This window comes from Rana temporaria, chromosome 4 (assembly GCF_905171775.1).
Source record: "Rana temporaria chromosome 4, aRanTem1.1, whole genome shotgun sequence".
Lineage (NCBI taxonomy): Eukaryota > Metazoa > Chordata > Amphibia > Anura > Ranidae > Rana > Rana temporaria.
In genome coordinates this window covers 326020431-326033215 of record NC_053492.1, presented here as the reverse complement: position 1 = coordinate 326033215, position 12785 = coordinate 326020431, and the positions used below count along the sequence as shown (strand labels likewise).

Genomic DNA, 12785 nt, shown 5'->3' with positions numbered 1-12785 from the left:
GCGTTCCTATCCTTCCATTCAAAGATTGACGTCTTGTGAAACAGGTGACCTGTCGCACAACGCGCGTCATCAGACGTCGGGAAAGAGCCGAGCTGCGAGTCGGCACTATACGGCGCCTGCGCAGTCAGCTCTACACGGCGGGCGCAGGCGCCGTATAGTGCCGACTCTTAGCTCGGGTATTTCCAGAAATCTGGTGACGTGCGTTGTGCGACAGGTCACCTGTTTCACAAGCTGTCAATCATCCAACGAAAGGATAGGAACGCCCAGTCCCGGAGTCGTCAAAACGCGGAAGCCCTGGACAAAATCCGGATATAAAGGTAAGTACAGAGCAAAAAAAAAAAAATGCCAAAATGTAATGTCCTTACTATTGTACTTTTTAATGTAAAAAAATAGTTTTTAGGGTGAACCTCCACTTTAACCCCTTTGGGCATGGAGTTCACTAGAGCTTCACAAGTTGCCACTGGAGTCCTCTTCCACTTCTCCATGACGACATCACAAAGCTGGTGGGTGTTAGAGACCGTGTGCTCCTCTACCTTCCGTTTGAGGATGCCCCACAGATGCTCAATATGATTTAGGTCTGGAGACATGCTTGGCCAGTCCATCACCTTTAACCTCAGCTTCTTTAGCAAGGCAGTGGTCGTCTTGGAGGTGTATTTGGGGTCATTATGTTGAAATACTGCCCTGCGGATCATGCCCTGCTTCAGTATGTCACAATACATGTTGGTATTTATGGTTCCCTCAATGAACTGTAGCTCCCCAGTGCTGGCAGCACTCATGCAGCCCCAGACCATGACACTTCCACCACCATGCTTGACTGAAGGCAAGACACACTTGTCTTTGTACTCCTCACCTGGTTGCCACCACACACTTAAACTTATTTGGTTCAGATGGTCCAGGACATGGTTCCAGTAATCCATGTCCTTAGTTTGCTTGTGTTCAGCAAGCTGTTTGCAGGTTTTCTTGTGCATCATCTTTAAAAGAGGCTTCCTTCTGGGATGACAGCCATGCAGATCAATTTGATGCAGTGTGCGGTGTATGGTCTGAGCACTGACAGGCTGACCCCCCCTCCACCCCTTCAACCTCTGCAGCAATGCTGGCAGCACTCATACATATACTTCTCAAAGACAACCTCTGGATATGATGCTGAGCACAAGCATTTAATTTCTTTGGTCAACCATGGTAAGGCCTGTTCTGAGTGAAACCTGTCTTGTTATACCGCTGTTTGGTCTTGGCCAACATGCAGTTTCAGGGTCTTGGGAATCTTCTTAATGCCTATGCCATCTTTATGTAGAGCAACAATTATTTTTTTTAAATCCACAGAAAGTTCTCTGCCATGAGGTGCCATGTTGAACTTCTAGCGACCAGTATGAGAGAGTGAGAGCGATAACACCAAATTAAACACACCTGCTTCCCATTCACACCTGAGACCTTGTAACACTGACGAGTCACATGACACCAGGGAGGGAAAATGGCTAAATGGGAGGGCCAATTTGGAAATTTTTACTTAGGGGTGTACTCACTTTTGTTTCCAGTGGTTAAGACATTAATGGCTGTGTGTTGAGTTATTTTGAGGGGACAGCAAATTTGCACTGTAATACAAACTGTATACTCACTACTACAAAAATGTAAGGGGTGTACTCACTTTTTAGATACTGTACATGCAATAATGTATAACAAATAACTGCTGTTAATCTAATAGTACCTCTATAAGTACAGACATTATACACTACAGACACTATGGGCCAGATTCTCAGAGAATTGTGTAACTTAGGGCGGGCGTAACGTATCTCATTTACGTTACGCCGCCGCAAGTTTTTCAGGCAAGTGATTTATTCACAAAGAACTTGCCTGTAAAGTTGCGGCGGCGTAGCGTAAATCACCCGGCGCAAGCCCGCCTAATTCAAATTACGCGGGTAGGGGGCGTGTAGCATTTAAATTAAGCGTGTTCCCACGCCGAACGTACTGCGCATGCGCTGTACGTAAAATATCCCAGGGTGCATTGCTCCAAATGACGTCGCAAGGACGTCATTGGTTTCGACGTGAACGTAAATGGCATCCAGCCCCATTCACGGACGACTTACACAAACAACGTAAATTTATAAATTTCGACGCGGGAACGACGGCCATACTTAACATTGATTGCGCCTCATATACCCAGGGGCAACTTTACGCCGGGACAAGCCTAACGTAAATGTCGTAACTTTACTGTGTCGGCCGCGCGTACGTTCGGGAATTCGCGTAAATAGCTAATTTGCATACTCAACAGGGAAAACGACGGAGGGGACACCTAGCGGACAAAAAAAAGAAATGCATTTAAGATCTGACGGCGTATGAACCTTACGCCTGTCGGATCTAATGGATATCCATGCGTAACTGATTCTAAGAATCAGTCGCATAGATACGACGGCCCAGATTAGGACTTAAAACGGCGTACATGGCGTTGAGCCGTCGTAAGCCCTTTGAGGCGAGGGAGAGAATCAAGGCTTCGGGTGGCCACATCACTAGATTGTGGAACAGGTGAGTGTGTGTTTAATAAAATTCAGCAGCTACACTTTTTGTAGCTGCTGACTTTTAATAAACAACTGACACTCTGCTTTAACCACTTAACGCCCGCCGCACGCCTATATACGTCCGCACAATGGCACGGACAGGCAGAAGGGCGTATATATACGCCCTTGCCTTCTAGCGGGTGGGGGGTCCGATCGGGACCCCCTCCGCTGCGTGCGGCGGGTGGGATCCCTCGGGGAGCGATCCGGGACGACGGCGCGGCTATTCGTTTATAGCCGCTCCGTCGCGATCGCTCCCCGGAGCTGAAGAACGGGGAGAGCCGTATGTAAACACGGCTTCCCCGTGCTTCACTGTGGCGGCGCATCGATCGAGTGATCCCTTATATAGGGAGACTCGATCGATGACGTCCATCCTACAGCCACACCCCCCTACAGTTGTAAACACACACACAGTGATCCTTAACTCCTACAGCGCCCCCTGTGGTTAACTCCCAAACTGCAACTGTCATTTTCACAACAAACAATGCAATTTAAATGCATTTTTTGCTGTGAAAATGACAATGGTCCCAAAAATGTGTCAAAATTGTCCGAAGTGTCCACCATAATGTCGCAGTTACGAAAAAAATCACTGATCGCCGCCAATAGTAGTAAAAAAAAAAAATTCATAAAAATGCAATAAAACTATCCCCTATTTTGTAAACACTATAAATCTTGCGCAAACCAATCGATAAACGCTTATTGCGATTTTTTTTACCAAAAATAGGTAGAAGAATACGTATCGGCCTAAACTGAGGAAAAAAAAAATTTTATATATGTTTTTGGGGGATTTTTATTATAGCAAAAAGTTAAAAATATTGATTTTTTTTCAAAATTGTCGCTCTATTTTTGTTTATAGCGCAAAAAATAAAAACCGCAGAGGTGATCAAATACCACCAAAAGAAAGCTCTATTTGTGGGGAAAAAAGGACGCCAATTTTGTTTGGGAGCCACGTCGCACGACCGTGCAATTGTCTGTTAAAGCGACGCAGTCCCGAATCGCAAAACCTGGCCTGGGCATTTAGCTGCAAAATGGTCCGGGGCTTAAGCGGTTAAGTGCATAGGGCAGGGGTTTTGTAGCCCTCCAAAAGAACTGAGAACAATGCAATAGGTTCTGCAAAAGCAGAAAGCAACGGAAGTCACACTATACCAATATTTGTCAGGATATACAGGTGTTTTTTTACGCTTATCAAACAGAATTCATTAAAAGGTTTCCACTGTATATTTTACAAACCAAAAGGGAACAAATAAGAAAAGTTTATTGGTAATCTGGCCATACAAGCGGCTGTACCGATTCCCCCATCCACACATTTGAGGTGGGTGTGGGAATCCTCCCTGTTTCATTGTATTTTGACACTGGTCAGTGCTTCAGCCCATTTTCGAAGCAACATTTTCCAGCAGGACCATTCTTGAGAAGTTTATCGAGGGATCAATTTCTCATGAAAGGAATTTTGAACCATATATGGCTGGGTTGCTAGGTTCTGTGTTTTATCAAGAATTAAGATATCTCAAATAGCTAATACTGTAAAACAATAGTCTACGCCTAAGCCGGCCATACATAGTTTTAAATGTAGATGCAGGAGATGCCAGCAGAACACAGTAGTGCTGCTGGAGGGATTCTCTCCTCAACATTACCTGTGTTAATAGGGGAATTGAGCAATTTTCTTTCCTTCCATCAATGGAAGAAGAAAAGAAAATTGCAAAATCTATGACCTCCCTTAACCTAATAGAATGGCAGATGTTTCATTGAGAACAATTGAGAATGAGGGGGCGTGGCCGGATGTAGACAGCAAGCGTTTCTCTGGCGCTCTGTCTATCCTGCAATCATTCTTATGAGCTGTTTTGCCTGTGTTTAGCACATGAATCCAGGCAGGACTCGGTACACTTATCCTGGGGATGCCCTCTTTGGCCACTAAGAGGGCCCGGAAGGCACAGAAATCATGGGAAGGATAGACCATCTCTCCTCAGGCCCCGTACACACGACAGAGGAACTCGACGTGCTTGGCACGTCGAGTTCCTCGTCGAGTTTTGGGATGAAGCCGCCGAGGAGCTTGGCGGGCCGCCTTCTCCCATAGAACAACGCGGACAACGAGAAAATAGAGAACATGTTCTCTATTTTCTCGTCGAGCTCCTCGGCGGCTCCATCGAGCCAAAACTGTACAGACGACAGAGTTTCTCGGCAGAATCCGGGTTTTGACCGAGTTTCTCGGTGAATTCTGCCGAGAAACTCTGTCGTGTGTACGAGGCCTCAGAACGCACTCTAATCAGACACGCCCTGCATAAGATCCGGGGGATGCTGACAAAGGTGGAGGACAGAGACTCTGAGGTGGAAGATACCTCGCACTTCCATGACACACACCTGTCTAGTAAGATCCCTCCAACACAGGGCAGATGATGCTGAGGACAGACAGAGAAGGACAGGAAGGATAATAATACACCTGTACATTGGGGTTGCCTGAGGGTTCATAGGGGGCCATACCTGTTACTTTTGCTGAACAGTTCTTCAAGCAGTTACTCTCCCTGTAAGATCTACCCCCCCACCTATGTGGTGGAAAGACGCATCCATCCCCCTGGTGCTTTCTCAAGGCCCTTCCTGGTAAGATTACTGAATTACAGGGATCGAGACATGATTCCAGCCCAATCTAGGAAGCATCAGGATCTGCGCTATGAGAATACCCGAGTGATTTTTTTCCCCGATTTTTGGTCTGAAACACAGAGAAAACGCTGCTAATTTAATGAAGTTCATAGAAGGCTCAGAGAAAAGGAGATACAATGTAGTATGCTTTATCCTAGCAAGCCTTGAATTCAATATAAAAGGACTGTAAAGTTCTTTGATAATTCAGTGGAGGTCAGCGATAGGCTGGATAAAGAACTATGGGGGTTATTTACGAAAGGCAATTGCAGTTTGCACTACAAGTGCACTTGGAAGTGCAGTCACTTTAGATCTGAGGGAGACATGCCAGGAAAATAAAAAACAGCATTTTAGCTTACACATGATTGGATGATAAAATCAGCAGAGCTTCCCCTCATTTCAGATCTTCCCCTCAGATTTACAGCGACTGCACTTCCAAGTGCACTTGTAGTGCAAAGTTGATTTGCCTTTTGTAAATAACCCCCTATAAGTTGCTGCTACTACATTACTTGTTCCCCTTTTTTCTGTTGGATTGAGCCAGACTGCCTATCAATATGCAAAAGCACACTGTTGCACCCAAGGTGCCCTGTTACACCTGCTCTATTTCCTTCACACTATTAGCTGGATTCAGAGACAGTTACGCCGGCGTATCAGTACATACAGCGTCGTAACTCTGAATCTACGCCGTCGTAAATTTAAGCGTTTTCTGGAAACCAGATACGCTTAAATTAGGCTAAGATACAAGCGGCGTAAGTCTCCTACACCGTCGTATCTTAGGGTGCATATTTACGCTGGCCGCTAGGTGGTGCTTCCGTTGAGTTTGGCGTAGAATATGCAAATGAGCTAGATACACCGATTCAGAAACGTTCGTGCGCCCGGCGCATTTTTTTACGTCGTTTACGTAAGGCTTTTTCCGGCGTAAAGTTAGACGAACAAATAGCTGGCCTAGCCAATGTTAAGTATGGCCGTCGTTCCCGCATCAAAATTTGAAAATTTTACGTCGTTTGCGTAAGTCGTCCGTGAATGGGGCTGGACGTAATTTACGTTCACGTCGAAACCAATACGTCCTTGCGGCGTACTTTGGAGCAATGCACACTGGGATATGTCCACGGACGGCGAATGCGCAGTTCGTTAAAAACGTCAATCACGTCGGGTCACCAGTCATTAACATAAAACACACCCCCCCTGTTCCACATTTGAATTAGGCGCGCTTAGGCCGACCCATTTACGCTACGCCGCCGTAACTTAGGAGGCAAGTGCTTTGTGAATACAGCAACTTGCCTCTCTGACTTACGGCAGCGTAGCGTAAATACGATACGCTACGCCGACTCACCAATACGCCGCCGTACCTGAATCCAGCTAAAAAAGTTACAATCTGCACTGGCTTTATTATGGGAACGTTCCTCATTGTACCACTAGATGGAGCCAGTCTCCTTATATAGTTCTTTCTCCTTTTATTTTTGTACTCCTTTATATAACTTATTATGCTGTTCAGGGGTCAAGTCCTGGGGAAAAAAGTGTGGGAACTCCCACCCAAGATCCACTCCCCCACCAAAAAAAAAAAAAATGATACGCTCATATGCATAATTACTAACCCACATGTTTTTTTTTTATTTTCGATCCACTGTACCTTAGTAATCCTTTATGTGACTGGCCGCTTAAGAAAGAAGTTCTTTCTAAATCCCACGATAACTTGCAGCAGACCTCCGCAATGTCCCCTGGGAACAATGACAATAGCGCCCAGGAGACACTGCGGCATCGAGGAAGTGAAGGAATACCCGCACACTACCCGATGTATACACATATACAGGAAGCAGCCAGTAACATAAAGGATTACTAAGGTTCGCCTGCCCCTGACAGTGACTCGAGTTGGGCATCGCCGCTTAGTGAAGGATTGGCTCGGGCGGCTCGGCTGCTCTAGTCCTGCAAAGGGAACTGAGGGCCTAATCCACAGCCAGCGGCGCAAATTAAGTTACTCAAAACTTATGTCATTTAAGTTACGGCGCCCTAATTTGGTGTCGTAAGTGCCGTATCCACAGCGCATTTGCGCACAAAATTGCGCAAGCGTAACTTAAATCCCGAGGCGTAAGGCGGGGTTGTTGCAAGTGGGAAGGAAGTGGGCGTGCTTCATTGTAATGAGCCGTGACCCCATGCAAATGAAGGGCTCGCCGTACTGCGCATGCGCGCACGAATCTGCTTCTCACTGGGCATGTGCAGAACTTGGCTTGGCGCAATCAGTGATATAGGAAAAAGGCCAAGCGTACTTAGTTTGAGGATCGCCCTGTGTATAAATAGCCCCACACAAACACACTTCCCTTGCAAAAGTATTTCCCTATGTTACCTTTCCTAGAGCAAGTTGCTTCTGCTCTGAACGTTTGTCGGTGTTTGTTGGTGAGTTGTGTGTGATAGAGAAGTTTTGGAGGAGTATTAGATAGTAGTTGGTGTTTGTTTCTGCTAAGTGTATTTTGTGTTTGTTTTTTTCTGATTGTATTTTCTGTTTGTTTTATGCTGATTGTATTTTGTGTTTGTTTTTTGCGTGTTTGTTTTTGAATTTGTAGTAGCTGTCTGCTTGTGTGTTTTGCTTTTTGTGTGTTTCTTCTGTGAGTTTTTTTGTTTGTTTGTTGTGTGTGTATTTTTGTTTGTTTGTCCTGTGAGTTTCTTCTTGTTGCTGAGTGGTGTCTGTGATGGCACCCAAGCGCAGGAAGCTCAATTTTAATCAGGTAGAGAAGCAAATTCTTGCTCGGGCCATCGTCCTATATGGCCGATATTTACATGGCCCTGATAGCCGAAACACCTTCCCGGCCCAAAGGAAGGCAATAATAAAAAAGGTTACGGATCAGATCAATGCGGCGGGGGGGGGGGAGACGAGGACCCCCGCTGGCATCCAAAAAAAGATCAACGATCTAAAGAGCGTGGTCCGTAATAAGGTGGCAAAGATCAATGCACATACCACGGGCACTGGAGGAGGGGGACCCTGTCCCATCCGTCTGAGTGAGGAGGAATGGGCAGTGGCCCGGTGTTTCCAGCCAGAGCAGGTGGTGGGCCTGCGTGGATATCAGTCAGATGTTGCTGTGAGGCCAGGTAAGTTTTTGTTTTTTCTATCTGGTGATTAGCATGTGTGGGTGGGGGAAGGGAAGATGTGCCAAGTGTGTGGATCCTCAAAAATGTGATTGTTTTGTGTCCTCCACAGATGACCAGGAGGTTGCTGGGCCATCAGGCCAGGCTGCTGCACCACCCCAAGGACAAGAGGCTGCTGAGGAGTCCCCAGGGGAGGGGAGTGGCCAAACCTCCCCTCATGAGGAGGTTGAGGGGGAGGAGGATGAGGGGGAGGAGGTTGAGGGGGAGGAGGATGAGGGGGTGGAGGAAGAAGATCTTCAGATTGACCGGGAAGTCCTTTCGGCCTCGGATATGATGACCCTTGAGGCTACCCTTGAGGCTACCCCTGAGGCTACCCCAGAGCCTACCCCAGAGGCTGGCAGCAGTCAGGCCACCATCAGGGGTAGCCCCTCCCACTTCCACCCCCAACAGGCCGCAACCCACAAGGGTCACTCTCCCCCCTCCTCCCAGGCCACAAGCCTCAGGGGCAGGCAGGATGGCGACCCAGGAGACCAGGGGGGTGGCCGAGCGTCTGCCGGCCAATCTGCAGAAGGACAATGCCTGGCAGACCCGCCATCTGGGTCAGATAAAAGAGACTCTGACCCAGATGGAGCACAGCCTGGTTGCAATGAAGGAGTCACTCAGTGATGTGGCCACCAACTCATTGGCGGTCATCACATGTTTGTGTGAGCTGCAGACCGCCACAACAGGCATGGCCCAGGAGGTGACTGCCCTGAACCAGGCTGTGCAGGACAATACCAGGGCTGGCCAGGCCAATACGGCTGCCCTCACTCTCTGTCTGACAAGGATAGCAGTGGCCTTGGAGGGCAGACCAGCAAGAGGACAGTCACCAGGGGAGGCTCCTCCTTCCCCTGCTCACACCCCCCCCCCATGAAGATACTCCCTCCCCTGCTAACACCCCCCCCACGAAGATACTCCCTCCCCTGCTAACACTCCCCCCCATGAAGATCCTCCAGTTGGCCGTGCCCGTGTCCGTGACCGTGGGCAGCCCAGACGGAGCAATCGCCGCCGCAATTAATTTTCAGGGGTACTTTTGATTTTTGTGATTTTTTTTATATTTTTATGATTTTGTTTATTATACTGTACTTATGATTTGGTTTATGTGTGTGAATGATGTGTGAATGTGGGGGGGTGGCATTCCTGATTAAATAAGGGTGTCACCCTCAGTTTTGGTGGAGAAGGGATCCCCAGGACCAGGGAGAAGTGATCCCAGGTCCCTGAATGGTGTATGAATGCACAGTAACAGAATTGGAGCCGTGGTGTGGCGTTACTGCTCCCAAGTACCAATGGGGGGGGGGGGGACTTGGATCTAATCCAATTAGATGTGCATGTGATATGTCTGTGCTAGGGACCACAGTGGTGTGCATCCATGCATTCTCATTGTGACATAATTAATGTGTGTGTTTACTGTGCAAAGATGCATTCTGCGAGGCGTCTCCTGACTGCTGTTCCCTCAGAAGAGGGGGTACCCTCGGTCACTGAAGTCACTAGTCTAGCTATGCGCATGGATGCCCCTGGCATGTTGGCATACAGATTGTAGTCCAGCAAGTGTGTGTGCTCAGCTCTTCCTTAATGGTGTTGCTTTAGCAGACCTTTACACGGCATGTGTAAAATTAGGGCTGCTTTTATAAAGTGTAAATTTACACATTGAAACTAACAGAAGCGCACAGGGCGTAATCTACGGCGCACACACTTAATTTTGTGGATCGCCCTATCTCCCTCATTTGCATCTTTGCCTATCAAAACAGCGGCGTGTCTAGCGTAATTTGCGCACGAAAAAGCGCCGGTGTAATTATTTTAGGTAGGACGGAAAAACATGATTTTAAGGCGTATCTCGTTTTGAGGATCAGGCGCAAAGATACGCGCCGTGTAAATTTTAATTACGCCGCGTATCTCGAGTTAAGTCGGCGCATCTGCTTTGTGGATTAGGCCCCGAGTTCCTGCTGTGAAAAAAGTGCAGGAACTCCGTTGCCACGCGTTCCCGCAGGACTTGAGGCTTAATGCTGTTACATTGTTCTGGGAATGTAATTTCATAAGCCAATAGTGGGTGCCCAGTTCCAATATTGTTGTGTGTTGTTCCAAGCTCTGGTTATTGCGCCTTACTTTGTTCCTTTTTTACTTCGTGATCCTATTGCATCCAGAGGAAATGCAGAATCATCATTGGAACTGCCAAACTTTTATTTGCTTCAGATGGACCTCATCGTTGTTTTTTTGTTGGTTTTTGTCACTAATGCCGTGTACACACGATTGGAAATTCCGACAAGAAAACCGTGGATTTTTTGTGACGGAATGTTGGCTCAAACTTGTGTTGCATACACACGGTCACACAAATCTTGACGGAAATTCTGACCGTCAAAAACGTACGACGAGCCGAGATCAATGAAGTTCGGCTCTTCTGCTTGATTCTGAGCATGCATGTTTTTTTGCGCGTCAGAATTGCATACAGACGCGTGGCATTAGCTATATACCGGAGGGTTTTTTCTTAGTTTTGTCAGTTGGTTTGCTGGCGGGGGGGGGCAAATTGGTTTGACACAGTTCTCCAATGTACCATGCTTTTTGTTACCATTCCACACTGGACTGGTTACGCGGTTGCTCGTTGTCACTACATAGACATAGAAGTATTGTTATTATCTTACTGGGATGCATTAATGTACTCTAGAAATCATGGCTGATAAGGTTACATTTCTGTCCTGGAATAATAGGGGGTTGCATAACAAATATCTGGGGTTGTATTTTCCAATATTTGAAACAGACCAAGCTGCATATTGTTTTCCTGCAGGAGACTTACCTGGATGGCAATACAATCCTTGCTTTGTGTAAACCATGGGTACAGAGAGCCCTGCAGTCTACTTATTATATGTTAGGTAGGGGTGGCCCCCATACTAATCAGCAAGGCTATCCCATGCACAACCCACCAGGTGATCTCAGACCCAGGGGGGGCATATGTGGCAGTGGTTCTAGATGTTTGTTATCTCAAATTAATGTTGGTAAATGTTTATCTGTCTTCTCCCTTTCAGGTTCAGCTACTTTGATATATTGGCTAAGGTGGTCCAGTTTGCTAGCCTTCCTATTGTCTGGATGGGGGATTGTAATGCTGTGTTAGACATGGTATTGGACTCTTCCAATCTGAACAGAATGGGTAACTCTGATATGGTCAGTTGGGCGAATGTAGCCGGGGTCTCAGAGCTATGATATTGGAAACATCTAGCTGCTAAGTGCTTCTCCCACGTATCCACAGCCCATAGATCCTCAGCCAGGCTAGACCTAGTGTGTTTGGCAATGAGCTTTTGTTGCCGTTTCTAACTGATATAGAATATCTGGCGGGGGGTTTATCTGACCATAACCCTCTTTCTTTTACCCTGACCTTTTCAAAGGTCACCCAGCTGGCTACAAAATTAGCAGATATCTGCCCAACTAGAGGAATGGATTAAATCCTACTGGACGTCTAATGCTGAATCAGCAGATCCGCCAATAGTGTGGGATGCTTTCAAGGCTGTGGCTAGGAAATTCATCTCTGTCATTAAGACGGTCAGAGTCAATGATAATGAGGAACTTCAAAATCTACAGGTTAGGGAGAGGGATTGTCTGTTGAGGTCCACGTGGGTTCCCCCACGAGGACCTTCTTTGAGTCTCTATTGGAGGCAAGACATCTCCTGCTCCTACATTTTACTGACCTGGCACATTCAGAAGCATGAAAGAAGGCTCATACAATATTTGTCCAGGGGGATAAAAATAGGAAATGACCAGCTATGGTAGTTGCTGACTATCACTCAATCACAAATATCCCAGTTATCAGAAATAGGGGGGGGCGACTTTCTGAGTTTCTGAGCCACAGACCATACTGAAGGAAATTATTGACTTCTTATCAGCTCTTTACTCCCCAATAACACTGTATGAGGGGCAGGGCCGGACTTACCATTGGGCTTGACTGGGCTCAAGCCCATGGGCCCGCCCAATAAGGGGCCCCCTTTGAAAAAAAAATTTTTTTTTTTTTTTTTTAGGGGTCCGGAGGTCCCCAGGGGCCCGGAGGCCCCCGGACGGCAACCCCCCCTTTTTTATTTATTTTTTATAAAAAATAAAAAATTTATATATTATATATATATATAAATATATATATATATATATATATATATATATATATATATATATATATATATATATATATATATATAATATTATTATTATTATTAAAGGGCCCAGAGGTCTCCAGGTGTCCCATGTGGCAACCCCCCCCCCTTTTTTTTATAAATGTTTATTTTTTTATTTTTGTTTATATTTTTTTATTTTTTATTAAAAGGCCCAGGAGGTCCCAAGGGGCCCAGTGGTCCCCAGGGCCCTTGGATGGCAACCTCACTTTTTTTATGTATTTTTTATAAATGTTTTTTTTTTTTTTATTAAGGGGCCCAGAGGTTTCTTTTTTCTTTTTATTAAAGGGCCCAGAGGTCCCCAGGGCCCCGGATGCCCCACCCCCGCTCCTCAATTTGCGGCAGCCCC

At 46.5% G+C, this 12785-nt stretch overlaps 1 protein-coding gene across 1 annotated transcript in view; it reads right to left on the bottom strand.

Annotated features, from left to right (window-relative positions):
- LOC120937454 (actin, alpha cardiac muscle 2) overlaps positions 1–12785 on the bottom strand; it is a 67114-nt gene that overhangs the window by 27495 nt on the left and 26834 nt on the right. The gene's annotated exons all lie outside the window — the stretch shown is intronic.